Source organism: Homarus americanus, unplaced genomic scaffold, assembly GCF_018991925.1.
Source record: "Homarus americanus isolate GMGI-L3 unplaced genomic scaffold, GMGI_Hamer_2.0 scaffold49720, whole genome shotgun sequence".
NCBI classification, from domain to species: Eukaryota; Metazoa; Arthropoda; class Malacostraca; order Decapoda; family Nephropidae; genus Homarus; species Homarus americanus.
Genome location: NW_024746478.1, coordinates 82,501 through 109,187, shown reverse-complemented (window position 1 = coordinate 109,187; position 26,687 = coordinate 82,501).

The following is a 26,687-nucleotide window of genomic DNA, read 5'->3' as shown; positions in this document are numbered from 1 at the left end:
TTTATTGAAGAAAAATAACGTACTAATCACAGGATCAACACGAACACCGTGCAAGATGGCGGAACTGGTGAAGATGATCTTATTCAACAATTTATACCGAGAACTAATTCAACTTACCTTTAATAAGTTTAAAGTCTCGCTCCAGACAGCCAAACAGACGAAATGGCCAGAGAACAGACGAAATGGCTAGAGAACAGACGAAATGGCCAGAGAACAGACGAAATGGCCAGAGAACAGACGAAAATGGGGCTGAACACTGCACAGACGATACCATGGCGGATACAGTTAAGACATTCATGCAATAATGTAAAGTCTATTCGTTCTTGGCATTCGCTTTTTACTAAACATTCTCTTAAGTTTTAATTTCTATACTAGACCACCAAACTTTAAGAATTATGTTTGTACAACAGCGTGAATGTATATTTCTGTAAATACTAGTATATCTATTTGTAAGTTAGTGTGAACATATCCGTGTGTGTTTATTTGTGGGTGTGTGTATGTGTGTGTGTGTTTTAGCTGAATATATCAATCTGTTTTAATGTCAGTCTGAGTATACTAATCTTCTCCTGGTCTGTGTATCAGTTTGTACAAGTAAATACACTGTGTGCCAACTTATATAATCACTTAAACTTGCTCGTATGTGCAACTGTGGCCGATTATAATTATTACTTACTGATATTCATATTATCAACATAATTTTTTTACGACGCAGGTATACATAACATCAATTTAGCTCGTTAAATACTATCTATAAATTTTTGTTAGCCGTTTTGTGTGTTATTTAGTATTTAATGATTATATGATAAATTATATGCTGATAACCACAAGGAAAAAGAAAACACGAAGTTCCCAAGCGCTTAAAATATCCTTTAATTAAATTGAAAAAATAGATGGTTTATACAAATAGGTAGAATAATCATAAGTATATTTATTAAAGATTTTCTGTACTATTAATGTTAGTTTATATTTAGAGTAATTAGGATAGTAAAGATGCTAAACGCTCGTAGTCACGTTTCAAAAACTAACCGCCAGAGGACACTTGTCAACTGAAGAGACAGGCTGCGTTGATAGTTGTCTTAATTTCAGTGTTATTAATTCCAGTGATTACAACTTTATATTACTTAAAAAACACACTTAAGGATAAAACAGGTTTATACTGATATTTAAGAACAGGTTAGAGGTCCAACAAATGGCTATACAGCATCGTTTAGAAACAGGTGATCAAGTTACTCCCAAGAGATGGCGGGAAAAAAAATTCTGAGCGCCATTCATTGTACTCTGTGGTGGACACTAGAAGGACTACGTCATTTAGTATACAACTAGCACAAGGTAAGAAAATGATGTATATTCTACATTATTTGTGAAGGTTAGATAAGTTTATTTCTCAGAGTTCGTTAAATTTAGCATTAATGTGTTTAATTGGATTTTAGGAGCGATTCGTGTAATTAAAGTTTAGCTACACGCATTTCTCTTTTAATTCAGAACAGTGAACTTTATATTAAAACATTTCAATGTGTAGGATCCATTTTAAGGTGTCGTTTATTGTTGCCGTCACAGTTTATTGGAATCCAGCAGTGTCAGGTGTGGCCTCTGCCCCCAGCACTCCAACAAAAACCTTGACCGAACAATGTTTTATTTTACCATGATCTTTTCTTGTGATTACTGTCAAGACTCCAGTTTATATGTCGCTCGCTTTGGTTCATTTCTCAGACAATCAAATTAGTTTCGTGAAAATTTGTTCTTATTCACCTCAGGCGCCTAAGAGTAGCATATTTTCGGGAGTAAATTTGATCGGGAATGGTAAGTTGTACCTTGAAATGTACTACTAAGCAAGAGGAATACGTTTGCCTGTACAATAGTATTTCATTGGCATAAGTAATAAGCGTGTAACGTAACGTGAATTTAGCAAAGGGCGTACGGGATTTAAGGAAAATGAGGCGACATAGTTTATTTTTATTTGGCAGTGGATATTTTGCTGCGACCGGCTAAGTTCCTATTAAAGCCATTTTACCGTGAGTGCGCCCTGATTGGCTAATCGTCCATTACTGGCGAACAACACGAGAACTATACTCAACCATGACTGGCGGCATTTGGCATTTATTTCCCCGAGGTGATCGTTGTGTAGCTATAAACATACTTAACCATATTTCTGTTGTGCATGAAACTTATCAGTGCATGGAAACTTATTATAAAAGAGGCGACATTTATTAGAACCTAATGGAACCTGACCTACCCACCAAAGAAACAAACCTAACCTTACCTAACTTCCTTGCCGGGGACTCCGTTATATTAAATAAACGCACTCACGGTAAAATGGCTTTAGTAAGAACTTAGCCGGTCGCGGCAAAATATCCACGTTTTTATTTTGGCAATAATTTTTACGATGGTCTTATAAAGTTTAGCTTGAACAATATGGTATTGATTTGATGAATTCGTATGGTTTTGTGTACCTTATATAAACTTGTTTAGGAATTACAGCATTTTAATTAAGCGAGTTTTGTAAGAGTTAAAGAGACATGTGGATGAATAACCAGGTGTTCTATTTTTAAAGATATGGGCAGGATGTTTATTGCATTACATTATCAGGTGAATACGAGAGGCTTTAGTAAGTCAGTGGTAGCAAAATGGAAATACTGTAGCTGTATTACGCCTGATACATCGCTACAAAGGTTTGCAACAGTTTTTATTTTGTTTTTGTCTTGCCTGCAGGCTGTAACTTTGGGTCGAATCCTAAGTTTTATGGTCCTTGCTTTTCGTATAATCTTGTGTGGTATTCTTGGTATGTTATGAATAAAGCGGGATTGGTATAATGAAGGTTGTGTGGTATTAGAGGTACAATGCAGTAAGCTGTTGAAGCATTTCTAATTACGGATGAAGATAACATGCAATTTCGTCACGAGCCCAACAGGTCACAATATGGCCACTAACCCCCAACAGCATATTCATAAATTTACACATGATTTCAAAATGTTATACTGTATCACTAATATACGTTTATATAACTTGGCCTTTTACGGTAACTAACCAGAAGATCTTCGCTAGCCCTGGGTACAAAAAATACGCTAGTCCGCAGGGCTTTGCTCTCGACCACTATTCTGCACCAATATTGTTTTCTGGTCTGTAGTCCCAGGCTGCCAGACTAGTATTTTTTTTTTCGAGTCCACAGTGTATATAAGTTACTGTACTCGTGGAATTTCTGGTATAATATTGTTATGCTGTGGAGTGTTGTGGTATATTGCAGTTAGGATGTGTGTGTGTGTGAGATAGTGGTATTTTATAGATATGCTGTATATAATGTGGTGCTCAGGTATTATTAACTGCGGTGTAAGAAGATATTTGAGCTCAACAGTTCCTACTTCCTCCACCGACCTGAGAAACATTAAACTGCATGGGTATTGTTAAGTCTTTCCGTATTAATCTTCATACTGTTCTTGATTATTTACAGCCGAAAATTCTTTAAAACATTTCTTCTTAACTGATAACTTAAGAAGCTTTGGAATGCCGATATATCCACGTAACTAATGAACATTCGATTCTTCGCCATCTAACTTAGCGACTCCTTTTTTTTTTTTTTTTTTTAAACCATAAGAAACATTTGAACATCTTGGTTACCCGCTTGTATGTTGCTGAGGGGTACACACAAAGTTCTAGTGGTAATTTAATACAAAATAGCTGCATATGCTGTGGCAAAGAGTGTTGATTCAAGGGACAGATAAGACTAACTCGCCCTCCAAAACCCAACCCCAATCAATCCAAGTGCCAAACCTCATGTCTGGGAGGTTGGCGACTACTATCCTCCAGTAAATGTTTTTGGATTGTTTTTACCAATCCTCCCAGATCTTGTATCTGTCATCGGACTCAGCTTTTAATTTAATTCCTCCTTACCAGTCTCTGCCTTCCTCTGGTCCTCCTCCCTTCAAGTTTGCCCATTAACGTTTCCACCATTACCCCCACATCTCATATGGTCAAAATATCAAATTTTACTTATTACTGCATATACATTTCAAGTATTGTTTATATACTTAATTGACATAAGTTGATAAATTAAATGCATAATGCAATCTCTTTGTAATTGAAGTAAAACCTGGACCCAGGAACTATATATATATATATATATATATATATATATATATATACATATATATATATATATATATATATATATATATATATATATATATATATATATATACATACAGTATATATATATGCAAGTAAATCACTGTAGGTGCGCGTGACCTAGGTATATGCTGATAACCACAGTCAGTTTTGATGTAACATCACTCTTTACAAAGGTCCCAGTTGATGATTTACTAGAGTTCCTCACAGATTCCCTGGATAATATTTCATTGCCCGTCTCGAAAGACGACTTCATCGAACTCATCAAACTATGTATTAAGGATTGTAAATTTGAATTCAGTGGAGAATATTATGCTAAAAAATTTGGTATGGCAATGGGTAATCCACTCTCACCTGCATTAAGCAACCTATATATGGAATTCTTTGAAAAGAAACTATTCAGTAATATTTTACCACCTTCAGCAGTCTGGTTTAGATATGTTGATGATGTATTATGTCTCTGGCCATGTAATGAGGACCTAAAAGCTTTCTTGCCACAACTTAACAGCTTAGCCCCCTCGATCAAATTCACTGTGGAATTAGAGCAAGACTGTAAATTGCCATTCCTAGACTGTCTGATACACAGAATAGGTAACACTTTTAAGTTCAGTATCTATAGAAAACCAACTAATGTGTGTTCATACATTCATTATTATTCTGCCCACCATAATAGAGTCAAACAGTCAGTATTTTCAACAATGTTTTTACGTGCTTTGAGAATTTGCAGTCCGGAATTCATTGATGAGGAATATAAATATATCTATAATATTGGCTCAAACCTTAAATACCCTAGATCTTTCATAGACAAATGCCTAAATATTACTAAGAAAACTTTTTATAGAACTGATCCCAAGCCCACCCATGACCATAAGAATATCTTAATATTACCATTTCAGAAAAATTTTTCACACATTCCTTTACAACTAAAAATCTGGAACGTCAATGTGGCATTTAAAAACTCATGCACTGTTAAACAAGTGTTAATCAAGAACTCCCCCAACAACACAATTGGTTGCATTTATAAAGTTCCTTGCAAGGAATGTAATATGTTTTACTTAGGCCAGACAGGTAAAGATCTTGTAACTAGACTTAAACAACATAAATATAGTGTTAGGACAGGCCAGGAATCCAATGCTCTGTTTGTTCATTTGAGGGATAACAAGCATTGCATTGACTGGGATAATGTCTCCTCAATATTACCTTGTAATTCAATTGATAGTAGGAACATCATAGAATCTAGTCTCATTAAACATACCGAAGCATTCAACATGAATTTGAGTAATGGCATGTACAAACTGGACAATTTTGTAATTAAGAAGATTTGTAACCAGGTGAGAAGGTTGGGTCACCTTACCCTCTGACCTGACTACCGACCGTTGCCGTGCTATTTAAAGATTAGTAGGGTCATTACCTAATACCTGACCATTGTGGACCTGGTCTCACCCTCCTCTGTATATATACACCTTGTTTTGTACTCCTCTTTAGTCTGTACTCACCCCTGAAGATGTGAATTACACGAAAGCGCTTGGGAACTTCGTGTTTTCTTCTTTCCTTGTGGTTATCAGCATATACCTAGATCACGCGCACCTACAGTGATTTACTTATATATATATATATATATATATATATATATATATATATATATATATATATATATATATATATATATATATATATATATATATATATACCTAATGTTCATTGTATTGCATTATCATATTTTGTTTCACACATTATAGCCCTTATTGTGTCTATCTTTATAATGTACACCACAAGATGTACATGGCATCATGATCAGCTGATGGTAGGGTTTTGATAGCTTATCGGGGCACTTTTGGTCAACAACACGATACCCTATCACTGAATATATACTGTGCTAATCACAGTGCTGCACCTGTGTTGTGTAGGGTACACAAACATACAAGTAGCAGTCCAGTAGCTGCCAGGCTAACGTTTACTCTCAAAGAAACAATGACATACGTCGAATACCAGAAATAAACTAAAAAAAAAAGCTGGACGTCGAGTGCACTTAGTAAGTCCGGGTTTGCTCGCAATTCCGGGTTTCCCAGCACGATATCGGTGTGTAGAATCAGTGTATCATAAAAAAAAAATGTTTTTCCGTGGGTGAGGCACAAAGTCAGTTTGTATTAGGAAAAGCTATATTAAATTAGGTTATGTTACGTGCTACCTACCAGGGACCGAGGCAGTAAACACAACATCCACGGAGCCCTTATAAACCCAGGGAGGAGCTAAGTGTGAAGGCTGCTACCTCTGCCAGTCATGTAGCTTCCTAGTACATCAATGTACTGTACTGTGTACAATATTCTGGAAGGAAGATTACCCATACAACCAAACAAACAGCTCTGATCGAGTGGCCTTTCTTACTAATAATAACTTGCCGATACCAATGAGTGCTTGTTATATAATAATCATTCAATGGTCTTTGTTGAGGCAAAAGTGATGATAATGTAATATTAATATTTACCATAAACTTAATGTACGGATGTTTTATGCGGGGTAATAATTCTACCATATCCGCGAATTGTTGGGAGCCTACTGTAGTAGTGAGGTGGCCCCAGGCAACACGTAATATAGATGTTACATTTTTTTTCAGTTGAACATATTTTTGAAATATCGTATTTTTCATTTTACAATTTTTTTGAGTGTGTTTATTTCATTTATTTTTCCTTGTGGAAAAAATAGAACATTCCTCTTTCGTCAGTGTTCACTGTTCAAGTACGTTATTTCAGAAAAGTGGAAAAGGACAAAAAATAGTTTTAAAATATTAGAAGACAGGAAGAAATACATATGCTCTTTTTCACCTCTGTTAATCTTTCTGCATTGTCTTACTTTTATCTTGCCTTTCTTTTCACTGTTTAGTAGTCGCCTGTTCAGTGTTTACCATTTTTGTTTTTAATATTTGATTAAAGAGTTACGCTGGAGAGTAACTAGGCTTTTGTAGGAAACTAAACAGGAGGTATAAAATGTTTACATGAAAGCGTGTACTGTACGTAAAATTTGTGCACATTAGTTATTAATTATGAAACTTTTATGACCTAAAGAGTTTAAACATTAAACCGTGAATTATGGAGGCCTTCTAATCTTACTTAACTGTAATTAACGACATTATTCTGGCCGGCTCTAGAAGCATTAAGATATTCGCTCACACACAGCTAGACAATATTTTTACACGCCAAATTCCTTAATACGTTTATTGTTTGTTTCTTCATATTTATTACTGTCTTAAGTTAGGTTGGACCAGATTGGGTTGTGTTAGGATATGTTTGGTTAATCTAGGTTAGGTTTGGCTGGGTCAGATTGGGTTCTGTTAGGTTTGGTTCGGTTAAAGGTTATCAGTGAACCTTAGGAACATAAAAGAGCCTCGGCAGCACTTCCACCACCGGGATATAAATATAAGAAACAGCTACATGTAATGATTCTGAGATCAGTATACCATGTGACAGCCTCCACACTCCCGTTTTCTCTTGTCAGATCTGAGTGTTTGTGTCTGATAATTTCTCATTTGCATGCAATTTGCATATTGAAAGCGAACCTCTTTTCAGAAAGATATTTAAAGTTTCAATTGCTCATCTTTCCCCTTCATAATTTTAAAAAGAGATGACAGTTTTAAAGGGAAATTTTAGTTTTTAACAGAAAATTTACAGAATAAGAGTCATGCGAGCGACTGAATTATGGAAGTAATAAACAATCTGATATCTGGTGTTTTGGTGCGCTGTTAAAAAAAAAAAAACTTTGACCCGATTCAATCATGATTCATGGAATAAAAATTTTTCTCACCATTGGAGATGAGAGAACACACCCGGGTACGGCTGAGTTGCTGTTTATTTACCGTATTATGGTGTCTTATTTTTTACCTTAGTTTAGATGGTTCTCACATTTCTGGTTGGGGGAAATTCGTTATATGAATATCTGATTATTCGGTGAAAGAATTTAAGGTGGGTTCCTTTAAGAATCAGGGCCCCAGATATCAGGTTTTGATCAGCTGGTATAAACAAACAACTCGGATAAACCTGTTTCGGGTTCTTAGTAATCAAACGCACCCAGCTTAACGGCAACTGGTTTAGACGAGAGATGAGCCAGTCAGAATTGGTATTCTCAAAGGTTCATGTGATAATTCCCTCCCTGATTACGGATATGAGGGCGCATCAGACTGCATTAACTAAGCCACGGCATAATATCAGTGACCGAAAAATGCGTCGAAATTGCATTGAGGCTACCGTAATCAGACGTGTTCTCTGGGTGCTAGTTACCTCCAAGTGTATATAACGTGCAACTCTCTTGACATTCAGACTCCGGTCATCGTCTGAGTAAAGATAAAAACTAATTGGTTTCTTCGTCGTAGGAGATACAAGGGTAGCAACCAAGAACCAGTCGGTGTGGTGCAGGCTGGTCGTACACCCGGCAGCGTGGCTAATAACACTTATTTGAAAAACTCCCTCGTGGCGGAAAACATGTCATCACGCACTCAAGGAAAGGAAGGCACTGGGGGCTGACTAACACAGACTCAGACTTAAGAATATGGGATCTGTCAGCAGTTGTATAAAAAGAAATAGTAATTACCACAACTTTCTCTCGTAAAGAAACAAGTTACGAGTAGCTCACTTGGAGGCTTTATTCTCTGATTAACATGTTGATATTTTTCCCATTCTCTGATTAACATGTTGATATTTTCCTCATTCTCTGAGTAACATGATTTTTCCTCATTCTCTGATTAACATGTTGATATTTTTCTCATTCTCTGATTAACATGTTGATATTTTCCTCATTCTCTGAGTAACATGATTTTTCCTCATTCTCTGATTAACATGTTGATATTTTTCTCATTCTCTGATTAACATGTTGATATTTTTCTCATTCTCTGATTAACATGATGTTTTCCCCATTCTCTAAGATTAACATGTTGATATTATCCTCATCCTAAAAGGTTAGTAAAATGGTTTCTCCAAGTTAACCATGTCCTCATTTTCAAAGACTCGTACGTTAAGTTAATTCTTTTCCTAATTTCCAAAAGTTTTTAACATTATTTTTCCTCTGAATGGGGTTAAGCGAACTTATCTAGATATAGTACAGTCTCAGCGCAATATTGACGTCATTAAGGCCACCATCTTCGTGGCGTAGCCTTAATGAGCTAGATGGATGCGTTCTGCCATCTCCAGTTGGGGGGTAAATTAGCGTGAGAATCTTTAACACTGAGTTCTGGGGTCGGGAGAAGCGGAAAGTAGTTCACATTAGCGATGTTGATAAGCGGAAAGTACTTTATGCAAGTTGATGAGCGGAAAGTACGAGTACTGGTACTTTACATGAGCCTTCAGTCGCTTAGTTGGTTTAACATAGTATACCGGTATATAGTGTATAGTGTATTATACGGAAAGTAGTATACGTTATCGAGGTTGTGTCGGTTTTAGTGGCGGTTGTAGCGGTGATGAGTGGGTGTGGGTTGTTGTGGTGGTGGGTGAGTGGTGGTGGTTTGGTGATGGTATTTACGAAGACCCGTTATTTAGAGCGGCAGTGAGCGCGTGATTGCTGCGTGGCCTAGAGGAGGGGGGGTACAGATTGTTCAGGGGTGGATGGTGGATGGTGGATGAGGTGAAGGGATGGCAGCACACCAGTAGTAGGGGGTGAATAATGGGGAGAGGGGAAAGTGTAATGTTGGGAGGCGAGGGGGGGGCTGGGGATAAGGAGGGGTGGAGCTGCGTTACTAAGGAGGAGGTTCCTGTCCTAGGGGCTGGGGGAGATGGGGAAGGGGGAGAAGAGCAGGGGTTTCATAAGACCCAGAACCTGCCCAGTGGGTGCTGGTGGTAGAGTGGTACCGCTCTTGCCTTCGCAAGCGAGATGTCACGGGTTCGATTCCCGGGCCGGTGGAAGTAGTTTGGACATACTTCCTAGCCCCATTAGTCCCTGTTCACCTAGCAGTAAAGTAGGTACTTGTTGTAAATCGAAAGTTGCGAATTCGTACTCAGGGACAAGTTGTTGGAGCTTCCAATAACTTGATGACATAAACCATTGACTCTTCAGGCTACGCCCTTAACTCATGAGACATAAAGGCAAGCATGAACTTAGCATGCTTCCCTGTTGGGCACTGTAAACGCTTCTGCGCTTCACCTTACACAAGAATGTAGGGGGGTGCCAAGTATAAAAAAAGAAAAAAAAAGAAAGAAAGAACCTGCCCAGTAGTACACAACTAGTGCACCTGTACGGTACATTAACACACTCACACACACACACAAACTTTGCTCGTCAGTAGGCAGCAGGGTGGTCAGTCCTCACCAAGTTCATCATTAACGATGTTTTTCTCACCTTCCTTCTCTAACCTTTCACATCGTATTTTTTTTTTGTTTTCCTCTGTTATCCTTCATTCATCTTTCACCTTTTATTTTTTTCTGTGTTGATGACATTCCTGATGTGGGAAGACATGGGAACACAAAGCTAGGGAGGACAATTTGAATTCAGTCTCAGATGCCATAAGAATATATCCCAACAAGTCTCTTATTTCAAAACATTATCTACCCTCCCACCCAATCACCTCTCCTGTACCCGAGGGAGAAAGTGGAATGAGAAAGGAAGGAAGAAGTGAGTGAGGGGTAAAGGAAGGAGGGAGATGGTACTGGTGGGAGGGGGGGGGAGTTGAGGTGAGGGAGGGGGCAGTGAGAGACTAGATAGGAAGGAAGGAGAAGCTGAGAGAGGAGGAGACTAGAAACGGCAGAGGGTGATGGTGGGAGGGAGAGGAGCTGTGAGAGCGAAGAGCGTAGACGGAAGAGATGGGGGAGAAAGGGAGAGGATGAGTCAAGAAAGTGAGTATGGTGTGGGGGAGGGTGAAAGAGGGATGCAGTGAGTAGAAGGAATGGAAGATTGTGAAGGAGGGAAGGAAAGAATGAGTGAAGAAGAGGGATACATATTGGAGAAGAGAGAGAGTAAAGGAGAGGATGAATGAGTGAGGGGAATATGGAGGGGGAGGAGGTAGGCGGGCAGGCCAGCTGATCACAGAATAAACAAGGTCTGGTTTTACTACTTCCGAAATTAAATTGATATGAATCACTTTATCGCTCTATTTTTTTATCGGCAGCTCAACCTACAAGAGAGAGAGAAGGAGAGAGGTATTTCATCTCGGTTTTTTACTTTCGAAATTACTGCAGTTTTTATGATATACATTTTTTTTATAGTGTCAGGTTAGAAAATTAGTCTTGCGAGGGAGAGAGAGAGAGAGATATTCCACATCACATACTGTATTTTCACGCACAGTTTGGACACATTAGGATGGCGAGGCGGGTGTGTTTACATTGCACCGCCTCTTCCTTGTTAGGGCGCGTCTCATTGGCCTTAACGACCGCCTGGCAGGATAATTGGGCTGGAGCGTGGTGCAGGGTAATTACTGGTCCAAAAACTAATACCCAAAATAAGAGCAGAGCCGCGGGGCCCAGCACCAGTGAGGAGTTGTGGGTCTGGCCGTGTGTTAGGCAAAAACCCGCCTCACCTTACCGACAGTAGTCTAGTCTAACTTTTTAACTTTTAACCTAATTTAGCCTAAGCTTATCTAACCTACCCTAACATGGCCTAACCTAGTCTAATCTAACCTAAACCTGACCTAATAGAATCTTAATTTAGCTTAACCAAATTTGGTCTGGCAAAAACAACCTAGGCTAACCCAACCTACCCAAGCAATCTAGTTTAGTTAGCGTTACCCAGCCTAATTTAATCATAAACTAACCTATCCTAATCGTAAACTAACTTAACCTAATCTAATCATAAACTAATCTAACCTAACGAAAACTAATCTTACTTGATTTAATATAATGGAGCCCTATAATACTTAACGTAATACAGAACTGCTTAACTTGGTGTAATGTAGTGCAGCTGCTGAAAGTAATTTAGTGCAGCTGCTGAGTAATTTAGTGCAGCTGCTGAGAGTAATTTAGTGCAGCTGCTGAGAGTAATTTAGTTCAGTGACTGAGAGTAATTTAGTGCAGCTGCTGAGAGTAATTTAGTGCAGCTGCTGAGAGTAATGTAGTGCAGCTGCTGAGAGTAATTTAGTGCAGAAACTGAGAGTAATTTAGTTCAGCTACTGAGAGTAATGTAGTGCAGCTGCTGAGAGTAATTTAGTGCAGCTGCTGAGAGTAATTTAGTGCAGAAACAGAGTAATTTAGGTCACCTGCTGAGAGTATAATGTAGTGCAGCTGCTGAGAGTAATGTAGTGCAGCTGCTGAGAGTAATTTAGTGCAGAAACTGAGAGTAATTTAGGTCACCTGCTGAGAGTATAATGTAGTGCAGCTGCTGCTGAGAGAATAATTAGTGCAGCTGCAGTAATTTAGTTCAGCTACTGAGAGTAATGTAGTGCAGCTGCTGCTGAGAGTAATTTAGGTCACCTGCTGAGAGTATAATGTAGTGCAGCTGCTGAGAGTAATTTAGTGCAGCTGCTGAGAGTAATTTAGTGCAGAAACTGAGAGTAATTTAGTTCAGCTACTGAGAGTAATGTAGTGCAGCTGCTGAGAGTAATTTAGTGCAGAAACTGAGAGTAATTTAGTTCAGCTACTGAGAGTAATGTAGTGCAGCTGCTGAGAGTAATTTAGTGCAGAAACTGAGAGTAATTTAGTTCAGCTGCTGAGAGATTTAGTGCAGCTGCTGAGAGTAATTTAGTTCAGCTACTGAGAGTAATGTAGTGCAGCTGCTGAGAGTAATTTAGTACAGTTGCTGAGAGTAATTTAGTACAGTTGCTGAGAGTAATTTAGTAAAGCTGCTGAGAGATTTAGTGCAGCTGCTGAGAGTAATTTAGTTCAGTTACTGATAGTAATTTAGTGCAGCTGCTGAGAGTAATTTAGTGTAGCAACTGAGTCTAATTTAGTGCAGTGACTGAGAGAAGATTACAGCATTCGCCTCCTGATCAGCTGCCGGCGACTTAAGTGGGGCGCCCCAAGTCCACCCAGCTGCAGGATGGGCAGGCTACCTAACTGTACATTGGAGAAGTGAAAGGCGGTGGAGTGCAGTGCCCCCCCCCCCCACACACACTGAAAGTCTTTATTAAAGTCTTCAACGTGTTTTATTCACACACTCTCTAACCGGTCACCAGGGTTATGGGACCTACTTTCACTTTTTTTTTAAATAACCTAATCTAACCTACCTTAACTTAATTTAACCTAACCTAACCTATCTTAACTAAATCTAATCTAACCTACCTTAATTTAACCTTGACTTAATCTAACCTATCTTAACTTAATCTAATCTAACCTACCTTAACTCAATTTAACCTAACCTACCTTAATTTAACCTTGACTTAATCAAACCTACCTTAACTTAATTTAACCTAACCTAACCTACCTTAATTTTACCTTGACTTAATCAAACTTACCTTAACTTAACCTAACCTACCTTAACCCAATTTAACCTAGCCTAGCCTATCTTAACTTAATCTAATCTAACTTACTTCAACTTAATCTAACCTAACCTAACTTTCCTTGACTTACTCTAACCTAACCTAACTTACCTTGACTTACTCTAACCTAACCTAACTTACCTTGACTTACTCTAACCTAACCTAACTTACCTTAACTTACTCTAACCTAACCTAACTTACCTTGACTTACTCTAACCTAACCTAACTTACCTTGACTTACTCTAACCTAACCTAACTTACCTTGACTTACTCTAACCTAACTTACCTTGACTTACTCTAACCTAACCTAACTTACCTTGACTTACTCTAACCTAACTTACCTTGACTTACTCTAACCTAACCTAACTTACCTTGACTTACTCTAACCTAACCTAACTTTACGAGAGCAGAGTTGGTGTGATTTTTGGCGGCTTTTTTATTTTGGGAAACTGGATTAATCTGTTGGTATTGGTGAGTGGAAAATTTGTGTACTGGTGTTTAACGGGTGGGATTTTGTTAGTGGGAAATAGCTCAGTGGATTTTGTTCGAGTGGGAAATAGCTCAATGGGATTTTATTCATGGTAAATTCTCGAGTAATAATTTGTCCAATGAAAAAGGAGACTGTCCGTACCAGACGACCCCAGGGAACCCACCCCACCCCCAGACGACCCCAGGGACCCCCAGGGACCCCACCCCCCGGAAGTGCAGCAACACACGCCCGCTATTCTCGCCCGCTGGCTATTTCTGCGGCGAGGTTCTTGGCGGTAATTGTGTTAGGACGTCTGCCGCTCCTGCCTGATGATGACAAGTGAGTCTGGCAAGGTGACGTGTACAGCCAGGGACGATGAGGTGGTGAATTGTGAAGGTGATAGTGAGGATGGTGATAATACTGATGATGATAGTGAGGATGGTGATAATACTGATGGTGATAGTGAGGATGGTGATAATAATACTGTATGATGATAGTGAGGATGGTGATAATAATACTGATGATAGTGAGGATGGTGATAATAATACTGTATGATGATAGTGAGGATGGTGATAATAATACTGTATGATGATAGTGAGGATGGTGATAATAATACTGATGATAGTGAGGATGGTGATAATAATACTGTATGATGATAGTGAGGATGGTGATAATAATACTGATGATGATAGTGAGGATGGTGATATAATACTGATGATAGTGAGGATGGTGATAATAATACTGTATGATGATAGTGAGGATGGTGATAATAATACTGATGATGATAGTGAGGATGGTGATAATAGTACTGATGGTGATAGTGAGGATGGTGATAATGCTGATGATGATAGTGAGGATGGTGATAATAATACTGATGGTGATAGTGAGGATGGTGATAATGCTGATGATGATAGTGAGGATGGTGATAATAGTACTGATGGTGATAGTGAGGATGGTGATAATAATGCTGATGATGATAGTGAGGATGGTGATAATAGTACTGATGGTGATAGTGAGGATGGTGATAATAATGCTGATGGTGATAGTGAGGATGGTGATAATAATGATGATAATAGTGAGGATGGTGATGATAATACTGATGACGAAAGTGAGGATGGTGATGATAATGCGGATGATGATAATTATAATAATAATGTAATAATAATAATAATAATAATAATGTAATAATAATAATAATAATAATAATAATGATAATAATGATAATAATAATAATAATAATAATTAGTAACCTCAGTGGTGACTGTAGTAAGGTTGGCCAGTCACTGGAGTGGAATAAAGCCATCGCTAAAATAAGGAATAAACTGGAATAATGTGATCACTGAAGTAAGTTGCTGGAATATGGTCATCACTGTGCTAAATTATAAGTTGGTTGCTAGAGGAAGTTGGTATTTTCGGGTATTAATTTGTTCAATATTATAATTGGAATATTAGATGAGTTACTACTAATTGTTAGAAAGTGAGATGACCATTCTTGATGACCCCTGACCTTGGTCTTTGTGCCATTCTTGTCCAGTAAGGTGAGCGCCATGTTACTGTTGAGGTCGGCCGGTTGTGAGTTCGTGAATATTGAATTATAATTGTGGAAGCCAGAGTGTGGTGACTCGGTGACCTTTAACCCATTTTAACCAAAATTTGCATGTGAAATTCTGAATCTGATTAGTAGATGTCTGAATCTGGGTCGATCAACTCTGAAAATATGACGTTCGGTTCGTAGCTGTGGTCGACACTTATACCGACATAAGATCTTGCTCGGTGACCTTTGATGTCGACATTTGTCAAGGTAGCAGAGTGGTTCGCGTGTCAGCGTGCCATTTTAGTGACCTGGGTACAATCCCCGCGCCTGCTGTTTGTTTCCTGTAACATACGTGGTCAGACGGCGGGATAGATAACGTAAGGTTTACCTGCAATAGGCATTATGTATCTGTGCCAGAGACGTGTGTGCGCGCGCGTGCGTGTGATTGTAACGCTTTAGGAATAAAGACTAGATAAAAAAACGAATGTTGTAGTTATAATATGGACCTTAACCGACCTGCTGTGAAAATTTCGTAATGGTCTGATGAAAATTGTCGACGCTGAGGTGCGGGCAGACAGAACCGATCAATATTCTTCGTGAATCATCAGTTTCCCCGAGCGAGTATTATAAATTGTTCATCTGTTGTTATATGTGGCTATTCCCAGGCTTCATGCCGGGAGAAAATGCCTGTCATTCCATTGTCTTGATGGGTGAAAATGCCTGTCATTCTGCTGTCATGCCAGTTAGGCTAGATGTATTTGGTGTGTAATGTATTAATGCCGTCAGGAGCTTTCAAGATCAACCGAGTGATTTGAGAGCTTATATACCAACTGTCTGTCATCTATCTTCCCTCGCCGCTCTGTTTAATGTGCTGTCTATTTTGTCGTTCGTTTTAGTGCCTTATAATCTCTGAGGAATTGTCTGTGTCATTCACTGGAGTTGCCCGTGTCATGTATTAGTCTTGTCCATGTCATGTATTAGACCTGTACTTGTCAATGATTAGTGGTGCCTGTCGCCTTCATTATTTTAGTTTTCTGGTGTCGACTTTTTATTAATGTCACTCTCTTATTCCCCCACTTCTGTTTTCCCGAGAGGGGTTGTGTATAGATGGAGGGTGGAAAAGAGAGAGACACTATTGAGGGAGGGAGAGAAGGGGGTAATTTTAGTTTAGTTTAACAAATTTATTGACAAAGCTTGGAGTACAGTTTGCCTATTCTGAGTAATTCAGTCAGGTCTTGACACTGAGGGTGGTATCACTTCTCACTGCCACGCAGGACAGAGGTTCATACACAAAGAAATATATCATATTCATTAGCAGTATATATAGGTCAGAGTCATGTGAGTAATGTCACTGTTCACTGCCATGCAGGACAGTGGATCACATACATTGGGCGTTATATTCTAATTGAAGACTAATCAGTGTGGGCTAGCAAATTTGGGATAAACAGCAAGAATGTCCTCAAGCACACCTGATTCAATGTAGTAATTACAAAGTTCATGATACAATAAGCCAGGTGGCCTGAAGTCTTTGACAGTGTTACATTCAATAACATAGTGTTCAAGTGTATGTTTTAAAGGTTTATCACAAAGTTTACATGCTGAGTGTTCCGGGGCAAGGAGGGAAACGTTCTAAATTAAAAGGGAGGTGATTAGGCATGAGAGGAGGGAGGAAGAAAGGAGACTATAAGAGATGGAGGGAAAGAAAGAAAGAAAGAATGAGGTAGCCAGATGGAGGAGGGAGGGAGGGAGGGAGGGAGAGGAGAGGGCTGCGCTGATACATCCGGTGTGCTTGACCTTTGTCTCTCCTCCCCTTCCCCTCCCACCCCCCTCCTCCCCTCCACGCCCGCAGTTAATCTCCCTCCCCTCATCTCCTCCAATCCTCCCCACCACTTAGTAGTCTCCCACCCAGTCAACCCCCTCCCCCCCTACCCCTCTCCTCACCTTATAAGGAAAGTTGTTTTCAAACCACACCTTAGTCTGAATGTATTTAGTATTGGAATATAATTATTATGCGTGTGTTGTTAGTATACAGTTTCCTCATACACCTGTCTATTGTGTATTAATATATTTTATCATTATTTTACTCGGAATATATAAATAATACGTCACAAACCACCTTACAATATAATAATCAAGGTAAGGTAAAACCAAAAAAAAAAAAAATGGATAAACTGAAATACTGTGAAGGTGTAACAAATGATGAAGTAAAACCACACGATAAAGGTTACAATGAAGGTGAAGTGAAGCGGTAGAGATGTGTACAGTGAAATGAATCCCGCTGGGAGGGGGGGAAGTTACGATGATTGAATAGACGTGGAACATATTTATGGTTGTCTGGAAAAGCGAGCGAATACCAGATAATTGTAGGAATGTTATTATTGTAACTCTGTACACGGGTAAAGGGGGAATAAAACCGAGTATTAGAATGTAAGAGGAATTGGATTATTGAGCATGGGAATTGAGGTACAGTGTATGAGTGACTTGAAAAGGTGCAATATTGAACTAGTCGTCTGTTAATAATAGGGGGGAAATGATGAAGGTGGTGTATTGATTTCATGTTTGAATTACAAGTGACAGAAGGTTAAAAAGTAAAAAGAAAAAAAAATATATATATGCTACATTCATGGTGTTGATAAAGGTAAACACGAAGGCCTGACTGATGGGAGGTACTGACCTTGCTTCAAGTATGAGGAAGTGTAAATGAAACCTGTCAAAAGTTATTGTTTTTTTCTTTATGATGGAATTACCAAAAATGAGTGAGAATTAACAGTGTAGTGAGAAAGTTATGAGAAATAATTGGAGGATTGTGTTAAAGGTGTAGTGTTGTTGATGTCGTGATTACTTGCAGTCGTTATGGGTGGAGAAGTATGTGTGGTATGAAGGCAAGACTGAATGAAACTGACACCTGCTGACAGAGCGGAAGTTATCAGAATTATTATGTGGGGATGAGGTCATGAATTTAGCCGAGTTTGTGGTAGGTCTTGAGAAAATGGCGTTGTTTATTTTGATTAAAGTTTGTTGGATAATGGTATTAAATGTTGTGTGTTGGAGGGAGCGGAGTTATGACATAATAAAAACTAAGGATAATCTCAGGGAAACGTCACTAATTAAAGGAAGAGCTCGAGGTTGTGAGTGAATGTAGGTATTAAGGAATAATGTTTTGGAAAGATGGCAATGGAAAAAGACGAAGTCAACAAATGAGTAATGCGAGGAAGGAGGACGAGTGGAGCCTCGAGGGCATTAATTACTGGTTGTTAAGTGGTCAAGGGGGCAACCTGAAGGTCAAGGGGTACGTGTTCCAGCTTTTACATATGGTTATGAGACTTGGGTGTTTCCCAGGAGTGGTGGAGTAAGATTGACGGCAGCTGAGATGAACAGTGTGTGTGTGTGCGCGCGCCACATCATGGTACAAGAGTAAGGCATGAGATGAATTTGTGCTTCGTATCTCTCTCTCTCTCTCAGCAGTGCAATAGGGAAAGCTAGTGTATATATTTTGTAGACAATAGCTGACTGCAGATTTAGTTCTGATTTTTTTCACAGATCCGCCAGCATTTAAAACGAGAATGAAAATGAAAATAAAATTCTATTTTCTTTTTTCCTCGACAATAAAAATCCGTCGAACATCCAGGTAAAATCCACACTATCAATTTTTTTTGTAAAATTCAATTCAGCTTTGGTATATATGTTCTCATGTTTGTTCGTAACATATAACTCTTTCATATATTCATTTACCGAAAGTGTATATATATATATATATATATATATATATATATATATATATATATATATATATATATATATATATATATATATATATATATATATATAATTATTTTGGTCTTTACCTTTGACTATAATGTATCTCATTCCTCACGGCCTTATTCTTAACTGGGTGCTGTATTCCCCGACCCGGTAAGTCAACAAACAGGACCTGTATCATCACCAACAAATATAGGCCAGGACAGCGAGCGACAGTTTATGTTTTTGTCGTTGTCGAGATAACCATATCAGTTAGCTCAGTTGAGGCACGTGCTGTAGTGTTGTAAGCACCAATATCGTGCCACCCATGTAGTACAGTCGCCCCCAAAAAGTGTTGCTATGGCACAATTAATAAAAGAGATTGAAGCAAACTGGAATACAAAACGAGGTTTGTGGTTGTATTGGCACCGCTGACACCTGCTTGTTTATGACATAGTTCCCGCCAGGAAAAAATCTACACATTGTAAACAGACGTTTATAAGTGGCAACATTATTACCTTGTCCCGTCGCCATTATTTTTGCTAATTTTGGTCTGTTTTTCATTGGACTCGTCAGACTCCGGCTCATAGTTTTACACAAACGAGTGTAATGACGTCATCAGGGCTGATAAGAGCATACAGTAAGTCTCTTGCCTTTTCAATGATATTTACGACTATGAGTGAACTGCTCTCAATACCTGAATATCTTTACATTTCCTAGAATATAAAATTTCAAGTGAATAATGTTGATATTTTTTTTTCAATTTTGGAAGGGGTAACATCGGCTAAGATGATATCACCCCCTAGCAGCAGCAGCAGCAGCAGCAGTATTCATAGTAGTAGTTGAAGTATAGTAATAATAATATGAAGCAGAAGGAGTCGTGGTGTTGTTTATGAAAGAAGGTGTTTATCGTGTGTGGCGGCAGTTTGCTCCCCGTGTATTACCAGTTATACTTCTATGTGTGTGGAGGAATACTGTCTGTGATACATACACTTACTCAGATGACTTCCTCTTTGTGGCCTGCAGGTCATTATATTGTTACCTGACATATACCTCATAATCCATCCGTTCACTGTTCTGCCAGTTCCTTGTTTATGGCAGTGATGCCCTCGCTCAATTCAGTTCAGTGCAATGCAACACAGGACACTGTTGGGGAAGATGTAGAGTAATGAAGGATATATACAGTACATATCCTACCAGTGTTATCAACTGCTCTTATCTCTAATGGGTGGAGGGAGCTGTAATTCATCCCTCAGAGACAGACAGTACTCCGCTCAGAAAGGAATCAACACATATTTGGGTCGACTGTACTTTTACTGTAGTGTTCGTCCACGTGGAATATTTCAGTCAACAGTTGTCATTATAATTACAGTAAATAATGGTAAATGTTTGGAAATTGCGAACACGTCAGAATTATTCCCCTAAACTCTAGTTATCACGTGTTCAGTCTTCCTGTTGAGTGTTGTTGATGATAAAAACTATCTTTTCCTCTACTGAATAATGCATTCTCTTGGCTCTGACCTTTCTTATATTGAGGTCCGGATATTATCTTACAAGGCTATTTTATAAAACAAAGAAACAAAACACAGTCATAAAATAGCTGACTAGCAACAAAAACAACAAGAAAAATAGAATCATATACAACATGAATATCAACAGAAAAACATAAGCTGGCAAAAAAATTCATTGAGTTATAAGAAAAAAAATAACGAGAGAAATATTGCGTGTGATGCAGCAGGGTGTAGTGAGAGCGTTGGTAAGTAGTAACAAGGTAATAACACCCCGGGTGCTCTTGTTTAGGTGGGGGGGGTGGAGTGAAGAGGAGGAGGGATAGGTGGAAGGGGGGAGGGGTAGAAGGAGGAGGGGAAAGATAGGAATCGGAGGGGGTTGGGTAGAAATGGGAGAAGAGATGCAGAAGGAAGTGGAGGAATAGGGAAATGAATAGAAGAGGAAAGGGATAGAAAGTGAGAGGAAGTATAGAGGAGAGAAGATGGGAGGATAGGAAGGAGGGGAGGTAGGAAAGAGTCCCCTTCCCCCTCTTACACCTACGTTCACTTTTTCCTCCTTGCAGACTAATGTACTAACAATTATTTTATCCTTATCTCAAACATCTTATTACTCTCCATTACAGTTATGTTTTAATGCCTTTACTGATTAAACACAGGGACAGCCATTATAAATTCCTGATACACTGTAAACTAAGATCATTAAGGATATGTACGAAATTTCCTCCCTTTATGTTATATGTTGTTATTATATGTACAGGTATGTGATCATTGACGTTTACCTGTGTGGCTTCACCTGTGTATGTAAGTGTTTCTTGAACTTATGTAACAGGGTAATGTGTCTTAGTTGTTACTGTAAATACTCGTATCTTAGGGTAGATTAATGAGAGGGAACAGGTTGTGAAATGATCGAGTATACTGTATATAGCTAGTTTATTTGTGATGAAATATACACGGTGATAAGTTCATAATCTCCCAGTCATGTATTCAACACACACACAGACACACGCGCTCGCAGGTGTGAAAAAGTCAACTCCTATTTACAAAAGTAAACAATCTATATACTGGAAATAAAATACTCTGTAACATTCAGTGCCATAATATCCTAACACACTTTGTGATCTCAGCTCTGGTAATCCATTTTGTGCTACCGCTCACAGAAGGAGTATGGAGGTGCACAATAAACTAGTTGCTGTCACTCACGTACACGTAAGCACGCAAACATGCATGTAAGGTATAGCACAACACACACACACACACACACAAAAGCGAGTGAACGAACATTTCAGAGAGCGAGCGCTTCGTCTTACGGACACCTGAGTGTGAAGGACATATTTTTTTTTCTTTAAGGCGCAGCAGCGTCTTAATGAAGGACCCGGCGTACCCCTGAGTATCTACCTGGAGCTCCTGACGAGACTGGTCCCCTGGGTGCTAAAGGAGAGGTACTGACTGGTTAGCGGACGTGTTGGGCTGGTCAGATTGGGTTAGATTAACGTGGGTACGATCAGGTTGGGTTAGGTAAGGATAAGGTGTTTTGGGTTAGGATATATATAAAGTTAAATTCTGTTAGGATGGATAAGTTTAGGTTAGGCTGTGATGAATTGGGTTAGGATGGGTCATATTGAGTTAGGTTTGCGTTGGTAAGATTTGGTTGTGCTGGTTTAAGTTAGGATTGGTAGGATTTATTTTGAATTAGTATGAGTTGGGTTGAGTTAGGTTTGGATGGGCAAGGTTAGGTTAATGTTGAATAAGATTAGGTTATGAGTGATATGGTTAAGTTTAAGTTAGGATGAATACGATTAGGTTAGGTCTGGGTGGGTAAGCTTAAGGTAGGTTAGGATTAGAATGGTTAAGTTAGGATTGATAAGGTAAAATTGGCTTAGGATTAGTAAGGTTAGGTTAAGTTAGGACTGGTAAGGTTAGGTTAGAATAGCTTGGATAAGTTGATGTCAAGAACATCATGTTGGAAAGTTTTAAACGTAGAACATCCAAACATGAAAGCTAAAACATCGAAGTCGTGGTTGAAACGTTCCAGGCAGACGTACAGGGTTGAAAGGCTCGAGGCATGAACTTACAGGACCGAGACCCGAGGTTCATCTCTGCGTAGCTCCACAACCCTGACTGTTCCTTGGCTTGAGAAGAATCGAAGGTCCTGACTCACACTTTACAGGTTTAAACGTTCGTACAGTTATATCACTTGTTAAATGTTCTTTTTACAACCCAGTGATACGTAAGAACACACACACACACACATACACACACACACACACACACACACACACACACACACACACACACACACGCCTTCCTTGCCATAAACTCTTACGCCAGAAATAATTTTAATTGGACTTTGATTAAATGAGCGGGACTCAAAGAACAAAATTAACACAATTTGTACTACACCCACACAGTCCAATTTACTGCAGTTTAAATCGAGATTTACGTTTAAGGTACACTTATGGGCCATTAAAATTTATAAGAGGCGTGAGCCAACGTGTAATGCTCTGCCACACGACCTAACCACTTAGGTAACTGAATTTGAAATAATCTTAGGCCACGAGTCTCAGGTTCGAGACTATGTTGCAGGTGCAGTGTTGTGAGAATTTTCGACTTCGGTGCACAGGTTCGAAACAATATGGTAGACACATTGTGATTAAGGGCTTCGGGATTTTGTTGCAGTGGTTCGAATTTCCGGTGCACGCATCATGTTACAGAACTCGAGACTCGGGTATACTGGTTCGAGGCTCCGGTAAACACAATATTGCAAATCTTGACACATGGTCACGAGTTGGAAACTGTATGTTAAATGGATGGTTGTACAGTTCAGTACATGATACTGAGACCCTGGCACACTGGTTCGAAACTCAGACACACGCAACATAGTATTGCAGAACTTGAGTCTCAGTCTAGGTATAACGCTCGCTCCAGAAGTTCTTAATGTGACGTCTTTTTGACATCAGTGTCCGGGGTCAATTTTACGTAGGATTAAGGTTGGCAAATCGTATTCGAATGTTTCTCAAATTACCGTAAGACAAATCTCAGAAATATAGGTAGGGCGAGAAGTAACTGACATGATAAGGTTGTAGCCCACCTGTGTCGCAGTTATTTTTCCGCAACCCTCGCAGAATTTTTTTTATTTTCATTACATAAATGTTGGGAAATAAGAATAGGAACTTATCCTGGTTATATCGATTCACTGTTGATTGCTTGTGATGATCCGACGTCTGTGGTGTCCCAGCTACAGTATATGGGCGATGTTATCTGGGTATGGATCACACTGCACAACACTCGCCTCTAAACGCTCAAAACATGGCAGCAACTCACTTAAATGTTGTTGTTTTTAACTATAATTCACACGTACACTTGTGGACTGTAATTATCGTCTGCCAAATTAAACATAATTAATCATCCCCAAAAATGTGTCTTTTTATTGGACAAGGACGGCGTCTGGTCGCCAACACTCACTCCAGCATTACTTTCTGTTGAGTGAACCACAGCTCCTTCATGCATCTAGCTCCTCTCTAACCTGTACACAATACAATACTTAATACATTTCGTAACAACTCACCATCTGTCAGTATAATACCATCTGACAAAGACATTCGATTTAAAGTACAAAGATATTTGGATTTGCAGCGCGTAGCAACGGCTTCGTTTCGCTGATGTAAAGTACTAAATGTTCTCAGGGTTTGGCAAATGTTCCTGTAGGTGTTGAGAGATGAAAGTGATTGATATAATTTGTATTTTTAACATTTAATACCGTCTGTAACTCTAACCGGTATTGAAAAATACATGAAAAATGACGCTAGAAATATTGATAATACCAGATGGATTATTATTAGATCGCCGTGAGCCGGTAACAGAAGAACATTACCAGAACCCAATAACGTGTGGACCACAACACACCGCTTATACTTAGTGTACTGTGTATCGGATCTAATTGTGTAATTATAACCCCACACACACACAAAAAGTGCCAAGAATTTCAAACCAAGTATTATATATATATATATATATATATATATATATATATATATATCAGTAATTCTAATCGTTTTAATGTGTGTCGACGTCGATATACGAGTATTTATCGGGGAGGACCAACAATTTCCTCAGTGCACAGTACAATACACTACAACATTACTAAAGTTAGTATAACTTGACGACGTTCTACATACCGCTATATTAGTTTTCGTCGTGATATATTTATCGTCTTCATAAATGGCACGGAATCGACATCAAATCTTTTTCGGCATCTGAACTGTAGAGATTCTCCAGTTTTTCTTCTTCGCCTTAAAGATTTTTTTGCAAAGTTTTCCTCGGATGATATCACATCGATATCAGATCGATATCGAAAGTGTCGACAGCGTTTTATAATTTTATTTTTTCATCAAATCGATATCGGACTGACATCGGTAACCACTGAAAAACCTGACCTGTCGACATTCCGATAGTTGCCGATGTATGATGACGTCTGCTCGAGTGTTCTTTGTTATGTGGGTGAGTCACTTTGCAGCCTCCGTCACGTGGTAAAACAAGTCTTCTAATATCAACACATTAAAAAAACAAACTCACGCAGGTTGAAGCCCAAATACACACTGACACAGCTCACGCATCATGGTGTAAGTGAGTGTGTGTGTGTGCGTGTGTGTGTGTGTGTGTGTGTGTGTGTGTGTGCGTGTGTGTGTGTGTGTGTGTGTGTGTGTGTGTGTGTGTCACTTGGGTACCTCAAACATTTATCAGTGAAAATCAGTGTCATTTTATAAAGAGCCCCGCAGCACCCAGTATGAAGGAATGTGTAGCACGCAGACTCTGGCCCCAATACCCCGCCTCACTCCACGTATCTCTCACTCCTGTGTAAATGTAATTAAGAGTTTTTTCGTCATATATCGTGCTAGTAATGTTGACCGTGTCTCAGGAGCCGCACCTTCATCCTGGGACGTAAAACAAGAGCACGCAGCCAGGCGCCACCACCACCTCCAGCCGGGCGTTTATTTTAGTGGGAAATTTCTCCTAACTTGAATGTAGTTTGTTTATGGAATCCAAATTTTACCTTTATTTTGTTTTAGTCTTAAGATTTATATTAGTTTATATTATTGTGGTTTATTTGTCTCTCTTAACTTTTAATATTGGTTTATGGTTTATGAAAAGTAAAGATAAAAACAATATCGGTCGATAGAGAGAACTTGTGGTCCTTCCTTAATGCCGGGTTTTATTGAAAGGTCTTAAAGAGCTGTAAATATCGAGTAGTTTCCTTATTGTTGTTATAATTATCTTGAGAATAACGAGTGGGTTAGTTTTTGTTTTCTTTGTATTACGTTATTGTGTCCGTTTGTTTGTTTGTTTGTTTCTTTCTTTCTTTCTTTCAAAAAATCTCCTAACACGTGATGGTCGTCGGTTATTCAGGTCTTGGTGAAGTAATTTTATACTTGAACAGCTTGTAATGTATCCTGGTCCAGAATGCCGAGATAATGTTTATTTTTGTAATTTTTATAGGAATTTTATAGGTCAGAGCCTCAGAGGTTAAAACACCCCCACAATGGTATATCATGAACTGCCGCTGAGTTATATTAAGGTCAGTTGAGAAGGAAGGTTGACGTAAATATGCCTTAATATAGGACTCACTGGCTTTTATAGAAACGAGATTTGTACATGTTTGACCATTATATAGGGGTCAGAGGTCATATGATGCCTAATTTGGAGGGTTTTCGTCTATTTCACTGTCGCCGTAATTAAAGCAACACGACTTGGACTTTTCACCAAAATATCGTGTTGCCGGTCTTAAAGTGTAGTATATAATAGAAATAGAATCGTATTTTTTTTACTAGTTTGTAGGGTCAAAGGTCACCACCACCTTGTGGTTGTTGACCTCTTTAGTTTTGTTTTTTACCACGAAAATCTTTACACCAGGCTCTGTATTTTCTGTGATTCATTCGT